The sequence below is a fragment of the Pelodiscus sinensis genome, chromosome 3 (assembly GCF_052426305.1).
Source record: "Pelodiscus sinensis isolate ZL-2025 chromosome 3, ASM5242630v1, whole genome shotgun sequence".
Lineage (NCBI taxonomy): Eukaryota > Metazoa > Chordata > Testudines > Trionychidae > Pelodiscus > Pelodiscus sinensis.
In genome coordinates, this window is record NC_143054.1 from 60,593,891 (window position 1) to 60,611,522 (window position 17,632).

At 46.7% G+C, this 17,632-nt stretch overlaps 1 long non-coding RNA gene across 1 annotated transcript; it reads left to right on the plus strand.

Moving 5' to 3' along the window:
- Positions 1–445: 445 nt before the first annotated feature.
- Positions 446–15,886, plus strand: LOC142827595 (uncharacterized). The gene is made up of 4 exons (XR_012902279.2): positions 446–793; positions 13,119–13,263; positions 14,591–14,722; positions 15,373–15,886. It is a non-coding gene; the product is annotated as an uncharacterized LOC142827595 (long non-coding RNA).
- Positions 15,887–17,632: the final 1,746 nt, after the last annotated feature.

The following is a 17,632-nucleotide window of genomic DNA, read 5'->3' on the forward strand; positions in this document are numbered from 1 at the left end:
TGCGGAAAATCTATGCTGCTCCCATTCAGGCAAAAGTCCCTTTTGCGCAAAACTTTTGTGCAAAAGGGCCAGTGTAGACAGCTGAGATTTGTTTTGTGCAAAAAAGCCCCGATCGCGAAAATGGCGATTGGGGCTTTTTTGCACAAAGCATGTGTAGATTGGCCACAGACGCTTTTCTGCAAAAAGTGCTTTTGCGGAAAAGTGTCTGTGTCAATCTAGAAGCTCTTTTCTGAAAATGCTTTTAATGGAAAACTTTTCCATTAAAAGCATTTCCGGAAAATCATGCCAGTCTAGACGTAGCCTCTGTGTATGGAATACATTTTGCTATATGTACAGGGGTGTGACAGGGCGCCTGCCCTGCACTGGCCCTTTAAGACCAGGACTCAGGCCCGGAGCCTGGGCTAGACAGAAAGAGGCCAGCTGGAGTGGTTTAGGGCCAGTGAGAGCCCAGCTGGCAACTATCTAGGGCAGCCCAGTTGGCTTGTGGAAACCAGCTGAACCCATTAGGGGAGTGAGAGCCCAGTTGGCCTGTATAAATAGAGAAGCACAGGTTGCTTAGGAAGGCCAGTGGAGGGCTGACGGCAGGGGAAGCAGGAGCTCCTTGGAGGGAGACAGCCGAAGGAGAGGGACGGGAGCTGGGAGCTCTCCCTCAGCGGTTGCCAGGGACCCCAGGAGAGGCCGGAGGAAGGCGGAAGCAAGTTGGTGGCAACTGGAGACTGCCTGTTGAGGGGACGCTGGCCTGGAGATCGCAGCCAGCCGGGCAAGTCCAGGGAAGGAAACCCCGGGGATCCAGGTAGGAAGTTGCCCAGGGCAGGAGCGGGAGTCGCCCCTCCCGGCCCGAGAACCTCAGTGCGTTTCGGCTGGACGGCCGCCGAGGGAGTGACCCGGTACCAAGTCACTCACAGGGCCCTGGGCTGGGACCCGGTGGAGTAGGGTGGGCCCGGGTCTCCCTACCTGGGGTGCGCCCCGCTACAGCAGTTATAAACTGCTTTGTGGACTTGGTCTTGCTTAAAGGGCCAGCTATATACAACATTGTTGCCGATGATGAGTAACCCGTACAGACTGTAACTTTCCCTGAGAGGGGCTATATGAGGACAGTCAGGGGGCACTGAGGCACACTGGGGTGTGAACCCCCTGACAAGGGGCATGTCCAGATGTGGACCACCAGTAGAAACACATGCTGCTGACTGTGAGCATTTGTGAGCACGCTCCTAATCAGCTGAGTAACATTTTAATCTCTCCTAGGTGGGCATTGAATTGAAGAAAAGATAACTTAGGGGAGAGCCCATGAGCAATGAATACTCCACCACAACTTGTGAGTCCTTGATGGAGAGATATGCATGTGGGGGAATGTGTACGAAGATATCAGTAGCTAAGAAACAGGAGTTTTGATATCTGTATGCTGTTGCTGAGTACAGGGAGAAAGGGAGTATTGCCAATAAAGTAAAACAAAAAAAAACCTAGGAAAAATCAGTGATAAACTGTCACAGTATGTCTATACTGTGGGCTAAAGTCAAATTAAGATATGCAACTTCAGCTATGTTAATTGCGTAGCTGAAGTCGAAGTACCTTAACTCATCATTTGGCGCTGTCTTCACTGCAGGAAGTTGAAGGAAGAAAACTCATCCTTTGACATCCCTTACTCCTCGTGAAATGAGGGTTACAGAAATTGGAGTAAGAAACCCATTATTTCAAAATATCAGGCTTGCTGTGTAGATGCCCATTATTTCAAAAGAACGTGAATTACTTGGAAATAATGCTGCTGTGTAAACATACCATCGATGATCCTGATGAGGCTCTATTTTCAAAATTTGTATCTAAAGAATGAATTAAGAAAAATCAGGTGTCTTGAGATTAGATGGTGTTTTCAGAGGATCAAAGTTGTGTAGCAAAATTAATCAGTCTAATATTTAACCTATTATTAATGCTCAAACACATTAGTTTTTGGAAGGATTACATACAAATATTTTTTAAGATGTGGGTTTCCTTTTGGAGGCATTAAAGCAACATAAAACCAAAAGAACAATGTGGAGTATCAGCTCCTGTCTGTTAAAATTAAGTCCAAATGAAATATCATGACTAATAAATTCCTCATCCCTTCCCTTCTAAAAATATGAGTTATAATGGATATGGGGAGAAAATGCATTGAAATGCTACTCTAACACAATTAACAATCGTCAAATGAATTTAGGGTCCATTTTAAAGAGGATTGTTCCCAATGTTCACTGAAGGCATGACTAGATGTAATCAGTTTAGTTGACAGCAAGGGATTGACAGCAAGGGATTGACAGTTAGGAATAACTTTCTAACTATATGGGTAGTTAAGCTCCTGAATAGACTTCCCATGGAGGTTATGGAATCCCCATCATTGGAGGTTTTAAAGAACCTGTTGGAGAAATATTTGTTAGGTAAGATTTGTTAAATTGAACTCAGATGGCATCCCCATTAGCATCTGTTACTCTTGCTTCTGTGAGGGGTAAGGAAAGCTGATGGGAGCATTTGCTCCTATGGCCTCCTGCTGTGGGTACCACAGGGAAACTCAAAACAAGATACAATGACTCCAGATACTTATCCTGATTTGACATTTCCTTTTAGCATAAACCAGGCCTGAGAGTTTTGCTCTTGACTTTAGTTTGGAAAAAAGAAGATTAAGGGGGGACATGATAGCGGTTTTCAAATATCTAAAAGGGTGTCACAAGGAGGAAGGAGAAAATTTGTTCCTCTTGGTTACTGAGGACAGGACAAGGAGTAATGGGCTTAAAGTGCAGCAGGGGAGGTTTAGATTGGACATTAGGAAAAAATTCCTAACTGTCAGGGTGGTCAAATATTGGAATAAATTGCCAAGGGAGGTGGTGGAATCTCCCTCTCTGGAGAGGGAGGATCACAAAGAAAAAACAGTTGCTTGTCATTTCAACCAGAAAGGACACAGTCTTAATGACCTGCTAACCTGCATCCTACTTCAGAAGACATTCAAATCTGCACTTGAAAGGGAATCCTCTGAACTGGCATTCATGCTAAAATTCGACACTCTCCGCACCGGACTTAACAAAGACCCCGGCTGTCTTACACATTACAAAGATAGCTTCCCCAATTATCACCTCTAATACTATTAACTCACAGACATTTCCCCTTCCCCACCTCTAATATCATTAACTCACTGGCATTCACCTTCCTTCCCCCCCCACATCCCCCTTCTGTTCTGAAATGTGATTTGTCCTTCTCATGTGTGTTCATTTTTTAAAATTGTATCCTTTGGTATATATGGTTGTGACTATTTTCTTCCATTATTTGATCTGAGGAAGTGGGTCTGGCCCACGAAAGTTCATCATCTAATAAACCATCTTGTTAGTCTTTAAAGTGCTACATAGTCCTGTATTTTGTTCCCTCTCTGGAGATATTTAAGAACAGGTTAGATAGACATCTGTCAGGGATGGTGTAGACGGAGCTTGGTCCTGCCTTGAAGGCGGGGGGCTGGACTCGATGACCTCTCGAGGTCCCTTCCAGTCCTATGATTCTATGATAATGTCAGAAATTCAGTCTAGATTTTAAAAAAGTAATTGCCGTTTATTATTATTAACTGTTTATTATAGTGTTTTTTTATCATTCTGCAGTATGTGTAACATTCTATTCTTTGGGAGAACACCCAGCAATTCCCATATTATTCATCTGCATATATTGTGATATTTCTTATGAAGCAATGTCACGTGAGGTATCAGGGGAAAGGTTACAATCTGCCAAAAGTTATTTCTCTATTTGTATATGTATATCATCAGTGCATATGTAATTACAGGAAATGTGTTGTGTGTTTCTTCACTAAAATATACCATGGGTTGGGGAAGCAGCCAGATAATAGCTGCCCAGAGACATAGCAAAGATAGGGGCACAGGCAGAGACAGGCGCATCCTGCAGGTGAATGCCTGGCTGTGATGATGGTGTCTCCAGGAGGGCTTTGGCTTCCTCGACCACGGGATGCTATTCCTGGAAGGACTGCTAAGCAGGGATGACCTTCACCTTTCAAGGAAGGGAAAGACCATATTTGGATACAGACTGGCTAACCTAATGAGGAGGGTTTTAAACTAGGTTTGACGGGGACAGGTAACCAAAGCCCACGGATAAGTGAAGAACATGGAGTCTTGGGAGATGGGTCGGAAATGGGAGGGAGTGTGGGCTATAATAGCAAAGAGAAAGGAGGGATGGGAGGCAAGATCAAATCAGTATCGTAGATGCTTATATACAAATGCAAGAAGTATGGGTAATAAGCAGGAAGAACTGGAAGTGCTAATAAATAAATAGAACTATGACATCGCTGGCATCACCAAGACTTGGTGGGATAATACACATGATTGGAATATTGGTATAGAAGGGTACAGTTTACTCAAAGGACAGGTGGGAAAAAAGGGAGGAGGTGTTGCCTTATATATTAAAAATGTACACACTTTGGCTGAGGTGGAGACAGACATGTTGAGAGTCTCTGGGGGTATGTCTACACTACCCCGCTAGTTCGAACTAGGGGGGTAATGTAGGCATACCGCACTTGCAAATGAAGCCCAGGATTTGAATTTCCCGGGCTTCATTTGCATAAGTGGGGAGCCGCCATTTTTAAAACCCCGCTGGTTCGAACCCCGTGCAGCGCGGCTAGACGGGGCTCGAACTAGGTAGTTCAGACTAGGCTTCCATGAGATGTACCGGTAGTTCGGAATAGGAAGCCTAGTCCGAACTACCTAGTTCGAGCCCCGTGTAGCCGCGCTGCACGGGGTTCGAACCAGCGGGGTTTTAAAAATGGCGGCTCCCCGCTTATGCAAATGAAGCCCGGGAAATTCAAATCCCGGGCTTCATTTGCAAGTGTGGTATGCCTACATTACCCTCCTAGTTCGAACTAGGAGGGTAGTGTAGACATACCCTGGGTTAGGTTAAAAGGGGTAAAAAACAAGGGTGATGTCATGCTAGGCCACCTACCCAGGCAGAAGAGGTGGATGAGGCTTTTTTTAAACAACTAACAAAATCATCCAAAGCACAGGATTTGGTGGTGATGGGAGACTCCAACTATCCAGATATATGTTGGGAAATTAACACAGCAGGGCACAAACTATCCAATAAGTTCTTGGACTTCATTGAAGACAACTTTTTATTTCAGAAGGTTGAAAAAGCTACGGGGGGGAGGGGAGAAGCTGTTCTAGATTTGATTTTAACAAATAGGGAGGAACTGGTTGAGAATTTGAAAGTGGAAGGTAGCTTGGGTGAAAGTGATCATGAAATCATGGAGTTCATGATTCTAAGGCATGGTAGAAGGGAGAACAGCAAATTAGAGACTATGGATTTCAGGAAGGCAGATTTTGGTAAGCTCAGAGAGCTGGTAGGTAAGGTCCCATGGAAGGCAAGACTGAGGGGTAAAACAACTGAAAAGAGTTGGCAGTTTTTAAAGGGACATAATTAAGGGCTCAAAAACAAGCTATTTCATTGCATAGGAAAGATAGAAAATATGGCAAAAAACATCTTGGCTTAACCAGGAGATCTTGCATGATCTCAAAATAAAAAAAGTCACACAAAAAATGGAAAGTAGGACAAATTGCAATGGATGAATATAGGCAAACAGTACAGGAATATTAGAAAGACAAAGGCACAAAATGAGCTCAAACTAGCTCCAGGCATAAAGGCAAAAAGGAGATATTCTATAAATATATTAGAAGCAAGAGGAAGACCATGGACAGGATAGGCCCATTGCTCAGTGAGGAGGGAGAAACAGTAACAGGAAACTTGGAAATGGCAGAGGTGCTTAATGACTTCTTTGTTTCGGTTTTCACCGAGAAGTCTGATGAAGTAATGCCTAACATAGTGAATGCAAGTAGAAAGGGGGTAGGTTTAGAAGATAAAATAAAAAAAGAACAAGTTAAAAATCACTTAGAAAAGTTAGATGTCTGCAAGTCACCAGGGCCTGATGAAATGCATCCTAGAATACTTAAGGAGCTGATAGAGAGGTACCTGAGACTTTAGCTATCACTTTTGAAAAATCAAGGAAGACAGGAGAGAGTCCAAAAGACTATAACAAGGGAAATAAGAACAACCCAGGAAACTAGAGACCAGTCAGTTTAACTTCTGTGCCAGGAAAGATAATGGAGTAATTAAGGAAATAATCTGCAAACACTTGGAAGATAATAAGGTGATAGGTAACAGCCAGTATTGATCTGTAAAGAACAAATCATATCAAACCAATCTGATAGCTTTCTTTGAAAGGATAATGAGTCTTGGATAAGGGAGAAGCGGTGGACGTAGTATACCTAGACTTTAGTGAGGCATTTGATACGGTCATGCATGATATTCTTATCATAAATTAGGGAAATACAACTTAGATGGGGCTACTATAAGGTGGGTGCATAACTGGCTGGATAACTGTTCTCAGAGAGTAGTTATCAATGGTTCACAATCCGTCTGGAAAGGTATAACAAGTGTGGTTCCGCAGGGGTCTGTTTTGGGACCGGTTCTGTTCAATATCTTCATCAACAATTTAAATATCGGCATAGAGTACGCTTAGTAAGTTTGCAGATGATATCAAGCTGAGAGGGGTTGCAACTGCTTTGGAGGACAGGGTCATCATTCAAAATAATCTGGACAAATTGGAGAAATGGTCTGAGGTAAACAGGATGAAGTTTAATAAGGACAAATGCAAAGTGCTCCACTTAGGAAGGAACAATCAGTTTCACACATACAGAATGGGAAATGATTGTCTAGGAAGGAGTATGACTGAAAGGGATTTAAGGGTTATAGTGGACCACAAGCTAAATATGAGTTAACAGTGTGACACTTTTGCAAAAAAAGCAAACATGATTCTAGGATGCATTAACAGGTGTGTTGTGAGTAAAACATGAGAAGTTATTCTTCCTCAATACTCTGCACTTATTAGGCCTCAGTTGGAGTATTGTGTCCAGTTCTGGGCACCACATTTCAAGAAAGATGTGGAGAAATTGGAGAAGGTCCAGAGAAGAACAACAAAAATGATTAAAGGTCTTGAGAACATGACCTATGAAGGAAGACTGAAAGAACTGGGCTTTTTTAATTTGGAAAAGAGAAGATTGAGGGGAGACATGATAGCAGTTTTCTAGTATGTAAAAGGGTGTCACAAGGAGGTGGGAGAAAACTTGTTCAACTTGGCCTCTGAGGAAAGAACAAGAAGCAATTGGCTTAAACTGCAGCAAGGGAGGTTTAGGTTGGACATTAGGAAAAACTTCCTAACTGTCAGGGTGGTTAAACACTGGAATAAATTGCCTAGGGAGGTTGTGGAATCTCCATCAATGGAGATATTTAAGAGCAGGTTAGAAATGTCTATCAAGGATGGTCTAGACAGTACTGGGTCCTGCCATAGGGGTAGGGGACTGGACTCTATGACCTCTTGAGGTGCCTTCCAGTCCTAGTATTCTATGATTCTATAAACACCAAGGGTATGTCTACACTACCCTCCTAATTTGAAATAGGAGGGTAATGTAGTCATACCGCAATTGCAAATGAAGCCCGGGATTTGAATTTCCCGGGCTTCATTTGCATAAAGCCGGCCGGCGCCATTTTTAAATGCCGGCAGTTCGAACCCCGTGCCGCGTGCCTACACGCAGCACGGAGTAGCTAGTTCGGATTAGGCTTCCTAATCCGAACTAACTGTACTCCTCATTCCACGAGGCGCCGGCCGGCTTTATGCAAATGGCGCCGGCTGGCTTTATGTAAATGAAGCCCGGGAAATTCAAATCCCGGGCTTCATTTGCAATTGCGGTATGACTACATTACCCTCCTATTTCGAATTAGGAGGGTAGAGTAGACATACCCCAAGGTACAGCATCAGCAGCTGAGTTCCCTCCCAGCTGTCTGGTGACTGCTCAAAAGGACCTTTTGGCTCTCTCTGACAATAGTAACGTATGACTTTTGTAGCAAATAAACTATAATCAATACCTGGGAAATTTTTGGTGTCATTTATAGTATTTGCATGCAGCAAAAATCCCATAGTGCATGGTCTTCCCATTGATACAAGCAAATATATTCTATATATAATCCAGAAAAGGAGATTTTGGATTTGGTTTTGGCGCACAAACTAGGGCATATGGAAAAATTTTGGGTGCATTTTTAGAAACACATAAAAATATGTCCTCATTTGCCTAGTTAAGTCATACCTATGTAAGATTTCACTTTCCAAACAGGATGTTGGCTGTTTGGTCACAGAAGTTTCTCTCCTCATGATATAATTACTAACATATTGAGTTGACAAAGTACATAAGATGCAGAAATCCTAAAGCATACGCATATTTATACAACAATAAAAGAAAAATGATGGCAAATAATGTGTTCAAAGAAAAATTAAACAGTTCAGTCGCTATTCATAAATATTATGAACAAATAGAAGTTTCATTGGTGCTGGGTTATGGGGAGAACCTGAATACTTCCTTCAGGCTGTGGAAAAAAATAAAGAAATAGCAGATGTTAAACACTACATGATCAAAATCAGTACTGAACCTGGCCTCCATGTATTGTTACACAGAACCCTAATCACCAGACTGATATGTATCTTGATACAGTGAAACCTTTCTTATCCGGCTCCCATGGGGAATGGGCGTTGCCGGTTAATTGAATGTGCTGGATATTCTAGATTATTACTCTGTCATTGTCCCCTACTTGGAGGAAACTGCAGCAACCAACCCCCATCACCTTGGGAATTCCTCATGACCCTTCCCCTTTCCCCCGAGCCACAGAGCCATCCTGAGCAAGTTGATAAGCAGGCCAGTTGTTTAGGCAGCTCGAGGCATGCAGACGGGGTAGGAGGTGCCTGATGAATGATGGCAATTGGTAGTCCTGGCTGTTAGAAGCCCCACAATGCTATGTCTAGACTGCACACCTTTTTCGACAGTGGCTTTGTCGGCAGTATCTTTCGAAAAAGACAGTGTAGGAAAAGATCGTCTAGATTACATTATGTGAATTGAAAAACCAATCCGCTTTTTGAAAAAAGAAGGCACCCGGAAGTGCTTCTGGCAGGGTATGGGGGCAGCCTTTATTTCCAGGTGCTGCTGAATGCCCTTTACAGAGACGTGTGCTTAAAGGGGCACCGTGGACAGCTGTTGCTCTGCTCCTGCTTCTGGCTTGCCTACTTCCTAGAGGAAAAACAAAGCTGCTGAGTGCTTTCTCTGGTTGCCTTGCTTTCTCGGACACCAGAGCAGTTTATTTTCTGGGTTTTTTTTCTGCTTTTCACTCTTTTTGGCCATGGAGCCTGAGCTGCCCCTGGGCAGGGGATGGCCCCATCCTGCCATGATGTAGCTTCTGCTGCATCTTCATGACTCTGTCAAAGCTCCTGCCCCATATGGACCCACACTGCACCAGAGACCCTCCTCCAGGATGCAGGAGCTCTGTCCTTGCCCCAAAACTTTTTTGGGGACAGGCAGATTTGGAGGCACGAGACAAGTTCGGACTGGTGGGACTGGCTTTTCAACACGCATCTTAGCCAGGCTCGCATCCAGGAGGAATGCACCTTCAGCCGGCTGAAAGGGAGGTTCCGTTGCCTCCTCACACGTCTGAAGATGGGCGAATGCAACATCCCAGAGGTGGTGGCCACAAGTGGCGCCCTCCATAACCTGGTGGATGTCAAGTATGGGTTCTCTTGGCCAGGCCTCGTGCACATAGCCGAGATCTACCACGAGATCAGAAACCTCACCACATCACATGGATAGCAACAAGGCTTATCTACCAATAAAAAGGAGCTTGTCAGAGTCCAGCACTCAACACCATATATGGGCATCACACCGCAATATTGGAAGACAGAATCTGAGTCTGGCTTAGGACTGATCACCCAAAGGCCGCCCCCCCCCACCGAATCTAAAAAGGGGTGTACGAATCTCAAGCATGCTCCGATTCGTTGTATGTCTTTGTGCTGTAGTTGTTGCTGAGTTCGTAAGTATTTAATTTACCCTCACTGTTTGTTAAGAGGTTTAAAAAAGACAGGTTAGAAAATAGGGGAAGCAGAGGTGGGTGACAACCTGGGAAGCAGTGATCATGAGATGGTAGATTTCAGGATCTTGACCAAAGGAAGAAAAGAGAGTAGTAAAATATACACCTTGGACTTCAAAAAAGCAGATTTTGACTCCCTCAGAGATCTGATGGGCAGAATCCCCTGGGATGCTAACATGAAGGGGAAAGGAGTCCAGGACAGCTGGCAGTATTATAAAGAAGCCTTATTGAAGGCACAGAAAGAAACCATCTCAACGCGTAGCAAGAGAGGCAAACATGGTAGGAGACCGGATTGACTTACAGGGGAAATCCTTGGTGAACTTAAGCACAAAAAGGAAGCTTACAAAAAGTGGAAACTTGGACAAATGACCAGGGAGGGGTTTAAATGTATAGCTCGAGAATGCCAGGGGGTTATCAGGAAGGTGAAAGGTTTCTACAGGCATGTTAACAAGAAGAAGGTGATCAGAGAGGGTGTGGGCGAAGGAGGTAACCTAGTGACAGATGATGTGGGGAAAGCTAAAGTACTCAATGCTTTCTTTGCCTCTGTATTCATGGACAAGCTCGGCTCCTGGACTTCTGCGCTAAGTGACGCAAGATGGGATGAAGATGGACAGCCCATGGCAGGTAAAGAACAGGTTAGGAACTATTTAGAAAAGCTAAACGTACACAAATCCATGGGTCCGGACTTAATGCATCTGAGGGTACTGAGGGAGTTGGCAAATGTCATCGTTTATGCAAATGAAGGAATAAGGGATCTTCCGGAAAAGGGCTTATTTTCTGGAAAATCGCGTCTACACTGGCGCTTTTCTCTGGCAAAACCCCGAGCCGGAAAAAAGCGGCAGCCATGTAAATGCAAATGCCGCGGGGGATATTTAAATCCCCTGCGGATTTGCAATTCCGAAGTGTCTCATTAGCATCCCTTTTCCGGAAAGGGATGCCAATGTAGACACAGCCAAGCAGTAAAGAAAATGTGTGAACTGTTAAACAAACGTTCTCTTTTTACTGTTCAACTGTTTCTAAACAAAGTAAATCTGGACCAGCTCATCCAGCAGCCTGGTGTGCCACTTAGCCTCTGCCTCTGTTCTCTGCTGGAGGGTCCTATTGAGGTCCTGCAGGGCCACTACGTGCTCCCTCAGCAGGTCCGTATAGACATGCCAGTGCCTGCGGATGTCACGGGTCTGGGATGGTGGTGGGGCAGGTGTGGTGCTCCCCTGTTGGGTAGAGGGTCCGGCTGTGGAGGAAAAGAGGAGGAGACAATCAATGTCTGTGTGCACCCCAGCTGTCCCCGAGGGCATGCCGTGGCTGTCAGGGGCTCTCCTTTGGACAGGAGACTCAGGGTGTTACATGTGACACTGTGTGTGAGTTGGGCAGTGGCCTGAAAGCCTCACAGGGGCCCCACAGTGTCAATGGGACTAGTTGGCCCCCCACACTGCCAACCCGCCCATGTGTGCTGACTCCTCAAAGCACTCACCTTATGATTCCTCCCCGGTGTCCACTGATGCCTGGGAGGCCTCTGGGGTCTGGAGGACTGGCTTCTGGGAGAGGGTCCCTGCTGCCTCCTCTTCCTTATCCTCCTCCTCCTGGTGCAGTTCTCCCATCTTTCCTGCCTCGTCTTCCTCCCTCAGGGGTCAGTCCACGATGTGGTGGGGTAACCCGGACTCCACCACATGCAGTGGAGTCTGGGCTTCCCCACCTCCCAGGATCTGCTCCAACTCCTGGTAGTAAGGGCAGCTCTGTGGGGTTGCCCTGGAGCAGGAGTTCTGGTCCTGGGCCTTGGCATATCCCTGCCGCAGCTCTTTGACCTTGGCCCTTAATTGTGCCATGGTGCAGGGGTGATGCCCTTTGGTGGTCAGTCCCTGGGCCAGGTGTTCATAGATGTCCGCATTCATGTGGCGTGTCTGCAGGGCTTCTTCCTGGGACCAGAGCTCCAGAAAGTTTTTTATTTCTGGCCCTGATCAGGTGTCTTTTTGTGCCCCTGGGTGGATCCTCCTCTCTGTCCCGAGAAGGGCCAGGGGAACCTTGAGGCTGGGACATGGCTAGCACAGCTGGCATGGGTGCTCTGGCTAGCTGCCGGACAGCAAGGCCTGTCTGGGTGCCTGTGCCTTTAAGAGGCTGTGGCCAGGAACCACAGAGGTGCTCTACATGTAAAGGCTAGACTGTCTACCAGGGCTTCTTCCTGGCGGCCTTTTTTTTTTTTTTTTTTTTACAAACTGGCTCCCTGCGTCCACACACACCTTTTTTTTTGACAGATCTCTTTTGACAAAAGCATTCTTCCTCGTAAAACAAGGTTTACCGCTGTCAACAAAACCGCCTCATTCTGTCGATTTATTGTCGACAGAACGAGGAGGCAGTCTAGACGCACCCAGTGCTGGCTGGATGGTGGGAGTCAGGTGCACACCTGAAGACGCAGTGGTGTTGTGGCTGGGAGCAATGCCGGTTAAACAAGTTTTCAGATATTCAGGTGCCAGATAACAAAGCTTTCACTGGAAACAAGTGAAACAAGCTTATTTACATAATCATTCTTTCATAAAAATATTTTTTGGCCTGAGACTTAAGATAGCAATGCTACAGTTGTGGAGGGTATTGGAATACATCGTCCATTAAAAGGCTCAATTCACTTAAGAGCCCACATCCCATTTTTGAAGGTTACATCAGCTCAAATCCTCCAAGAGTAATAAGGTGGCTCCTTCCATTGAAAACAGTGGGAGTAAGATGCCTAAATCTCTTGGTAGCTCAGGCACAATTTTGAAAATCGGATGTAGATTGTTTAGTGCCTTAGGTGTTTTTGAATATTTTACCCCCACAACTGAAAAATTATAGTAATATGTAGCATTTATGTGATACTTCATCTTCAAAGAAATTTTGGAAAATTGTCCATTAAACTCTTACATCAACCTGTAAGCTATTGGTCCTTTTTTAATATATGATGTCCTTTTTTGGAAAATGGAGAAATGTAGTAAGAGAGAGCATGCCACAGAAAGAAAGAAATGTCAAAGCCGAAGATAACAAAGACTTTAAAATAGATACTAATTATAAGAAGGAAAACTTTGATGAACTATCCATTACTGAGTCCTTCACGCTGTCAAAATAGAGTTTAATTAGAACCTTAAGATTAAATAGATTTAATTCTGCTCTTTGACAACCAGGTAACAGAGTAGCAAGAAATGCCTTCTACCACCTTAATGTTGCTAGGAAGCTGCATCCATAAACCCAAGGACAAGGACATTGCAACCATGATTCACCTCAAGGATGGATTACTGTATATCTCCTTATCTATTACTATCAGTTAAGGTCAGTTCAAATACTCCAGCTTTTTCAATATTGTGGCAGACTGGTTTTCAGGAGGAATAGTGGCTAAGAGCATTGTTCGGCATTCTCCAAAAACTTTCCATCTGCCTCTCCATCCAAGCCACAGTTCTAGCTGTAACCTACAGTATTAGTCCCTTGAAACTCTACAGCATATTTTGTAAAACGTTTTCTAGCTTCATTCAGATTTTTTCAGCTTGTTGGAGCTGGGTTAGTACCTTAACCAGAGCAGTATAATGCTCAGGTAGAGTTTTAGCAAAGATGAGAATGCTGACCAAATAGCAAGATTCACTGTGGATATTATCTAGGGCTACATCTAGATTGCAAGCTTCTTTTGGAAGATGCTTTTCCAGAAGAGAACTTCAGGAAAAAATTCTTTTGAAAGAGAGCGTCCATACAGCAAAAGCACACCGAAAAAGCGATCTTCATTTTCGAAAGATAGTGTCCACATTGATTTGACGCTATCTCGCATTTAAGTTGTGATTATTATGGATGGAGTGGCCACTAGGACACTTGTGGTTTTTCCTGGGGATCTCTTCTTTCAAAAAAAAAAAAACCAAACAAACCCTCTTCCCCAGCCACACATGCCTTTTTCCAAAAGATCTCTTTTGGAAAAAGGCTTCTTCCTCATAGAAAGAGGTTTACCACTGTCAGAAAAACCTCTGCATTCTTTCAACTCTCTGATATTATTCCAAAATAATTTTGTGAGCATCTACTCAGAAGCCCATTAATTCACACTCATCAAAACATTGTAGTCCCCCTTCCCCTGCAGCTCTTAAATCTGCAGCCACAGGGGAAAGGGCTTGTGGCAGACAGCAGGCCCTGTTTTTCCTCTGCCACACTGAAGCAACCTACCTGGCTGTCACTGCTGCCATGGGCCACTCCTGTGCTCCACCCAAGCCCTCCACAGCTCTAGCAAAGCAGGTAGCAGGCTCTGAGGACCCTGCCAGAGCACGGAAGAGATGCACACCTTCTGTGTCTGGTGCAGACATTATGGCCCTCATTGAGGTCTGGGACAAGGAGGCAAACCTCCAAGCTCTCCACACCAGATGCAGGAACACTGAAGTCTATGGCCACATGGCTGAGAGCCTGGGCACCAAGGACCATGTCCACACCCAGGAGCAAGTGCAGATGAAGGTTAAAGAGCTCTGCCAGGCCCATGCTAAGGCCAGGGAGTCCAGCTCCTACTCCAAGGCTGAATCCCACATCTTCCTCTACTATTCAGACCTGTACTACATCCTGTGGGGTGGGTCAGTCCCTCCCTTTGCTATAGTGGGCTCAGGGCTGGAGACACCTGTTGTTGCCCTTCCAGGGGACAGAGATGTGGAGGAGGAAGAGGAAGAGGTGGATGATACCAGCGCCATCACCATGCTCACTCTGGAGCTGGTACCCCATGCCCTTGATGTCTCCCAGGCATCGTCCGAGGCTGGGGAAGGCACATCAGGTAAGTGCCATTACTTTCCCTACGCACACAGGGTGGAGGTGGCGGGCATTGAGGGGCTGGAGCACACTTCCTGGGGATCACCCAGCAGCCTGTGCACATGGGTGCATGTGGAATGCCAGTCTGGGGCACCCTCCCCCCCCAGGACATTGTACAAGAGGACCTTTGTTCTATTGCTTCCACCACAAGCCACCATTAGAAGGAGGCTGGTGTTATGGACACACACACACACTCAGCCGTGCTGCACACAGCATGGGGCAGCGAGGTGCAGGAGCATCTGCCACTCATTCAGACCTCCACACCAACACCTTGCCCCCTCTCATCCACAGGCAGAGATACAAGTCCTCTCTCTGTGGGATGCTGCCACTGCCAGAAGCCCAGCCTCCCCATTACCTCCCTGCTGCCCGCAGGATCCCAGTCTGGCTGGCACCTTCCCATTCCTGCTTCTCCCCAGGATGTGGGGTAGTGAAGCTCTCCTCTGCACATCTGGGTCCCTGTAGGAAAAAGACCACTGTCTAGGCCACAGATGGTCTTTCTCCAAGCACGTCACCTTTGTCTGACCCAAGAACTGTTGGTCTTGGCTCACAGATGAGGGTGAGGCTTCAGGCACAGTGTCTCTAGGGATGATTGACTCTCTTCTCTGTTCTCCACAGCTGGACCAGCTGTTGACACCACCTGTGGAAGCCTCCCAACTCCGAGTGACCCTCTGGTGCCAGAGAACCCAGGAGGAATTCCAGTGGGAGCACATCTCTGCACTGTAAATTCTGCAGCACACCATGGACCAGAGACTGAGGACAACTAGTTGCAGTGAGAGACCTGGTGGAAGATGCTGGATCAGGGCTACCCCATCTGTACTGCTGTACAAGCACTCATCACCAGCATGGTGCCTGCTTCTGCTCCTGCTGCCACACCTGCCTGTGCTCCTGCCCCTCCTGATTCTCCCTCTACCTGCCTTCCATGGCTACAAAGATCCTCGCACCTGAGGCAGTACGACTACCATAGCCAGGCTCCAGTCTCACCCTCAGCCCTGTGAGCCTCTTCTCCTCCTTCCGCCGTCTCCTCCCATCTCCAAGGTTATTTCCCCAGTCCCTCCCCACTTACTTCTACTCCAAATAAAAAAAATGTATTTTTTCCAAAACAAAAAGTATGGTTTACTGTCTCTGCAGGAGAGAAGGGAGGAGGACAAGGGAGGAGTGTGAGAGCAAAGGCAAAGAGGGGCAATGCACAGGCCCCTAGTGGGGATGCCCGGGGGAGAGTGTCACTGGGGTCCTTTTCAGAAACTCTCCCTGAGGGCCTCCCAGATACACAAAGCTCCATGATGGGCCTGCCAGATGGCAGCCATTCATGGCTGTTTGAAGGCCCTGCTGATCCTGTCAGTTTCCACCCCACTACCCACCCTAGACAAAAATAGTGAAGGACACAGCACACCACTCGAGGGATGTTCCACTCCGTGACGTCCAGCCAGGTGAGGAGGCAACAGAACCGCACCTTCAGATGCCCAAAGGCACCCTCCACCACAATGCAGGCCCTGCTGAGCCTGGCATTTGAAGTGTTCCTTGGTGTGATCCAGTGTAGGATTTCATTAGTGAGAGCAACAGAGAGTAGGCCACATCCCCTACAATGCACATTGGCATGTCCACATCCCCGTGTATGATAGTGCTGTTGGGGGGAAAAGTGATAGCATACATCTTCTGGAAGATGCTGGAGGTTGCAGAAGAAGAGGACATCATGCACCTTCCCTGGCCACCCAACATAGATATCCATGAACCGGCCATGGTGGTCCACAACAGCCTGCAGGACCATAAAAAAGTACCCTTTCCAGTTGATCTAGACAGATGCCTGGTGGTGGGATGTGGGTGCCATCAATAGCCCCCTGCAGTTGGGGAAGCCCGTGTCGGCCAAGCCAGCGACGATAGGGTCCGTGTTGCTTAAGCTGATGACACTGTACAGGCGGATGGTGTTGATGGCCTTCATCACCTGTAGAAGGAGACAAACAGAGATCACAGGGTTGCCAGAGCCCCTGGGAGGTCCCCGAGCCACCTTCCACTCCCCACCCCTCCACCCCACACACCAGGAGGAAACCCCTACGAACCCCATTCCCCAGCAGGGATTTGTGAATATGAGACTGATAAATCTCTTGGGGAGGGGGCTTCCACCACCAGCAACAACCCCTCCCCCCCAGGGAATACCTTTCTAGCACTTCACCAACCTTCTGACAATATAACAATAGCTGAGAGTGCCATACCTGCATGACTAGTGCCTAAACAGTTGATCTCCCCACACCAAACTGGTTTCCCCCCCCAGATCGGTAGCTGTCAGTCGTGGTGAGTTTCCAGATATCAATGAAGACCTGCTTCACAAGTGGGATGATGGGTCGCACATGGCTGTCCTGTCACCTGGTAGCAGGGGTGAGCCACTCACACAGCTTCAGAAAGATGTCCTCTTGCTCACAGAAATTCTGGAGCCACTGCTGGTCACCTCACAGCTCCATAATGATCTGGTCCCACCATTTGGAGCTGGTGCACAGACTCCAGAAGTGGCAGGGCATGGTGGGGTACAGCTGTATGAACTGCACCCACAGAGAGATTATGAGGTTCTTTGTGATGAGCTCACGGTTGCGTTCCTGCAGGGCCAGGAAGGCAGCCTACAGAAACTGCTGCGGGAGCTGCAGCATGACAAATAAGAACTATTGTAAGGGCTTGGAGGCAGCTCTGGCTCCATGGCTAGAGAGCTGAGGTGTCTGCAAGGGCAACCAGAGGAGGCAGTGGAATGAGTTTGCTGACCCTTAAGCAGGTAGACAAAAGAGAGGAGCTTGGGACCTAGCTGTACAGGGGGTCCCTTTAAGCTTGAGCCTCAGATAGCCTCAGGCAGCAGCTCCTGGAAGTAACTGCTATCCTGATGTCCTGCCTGGAG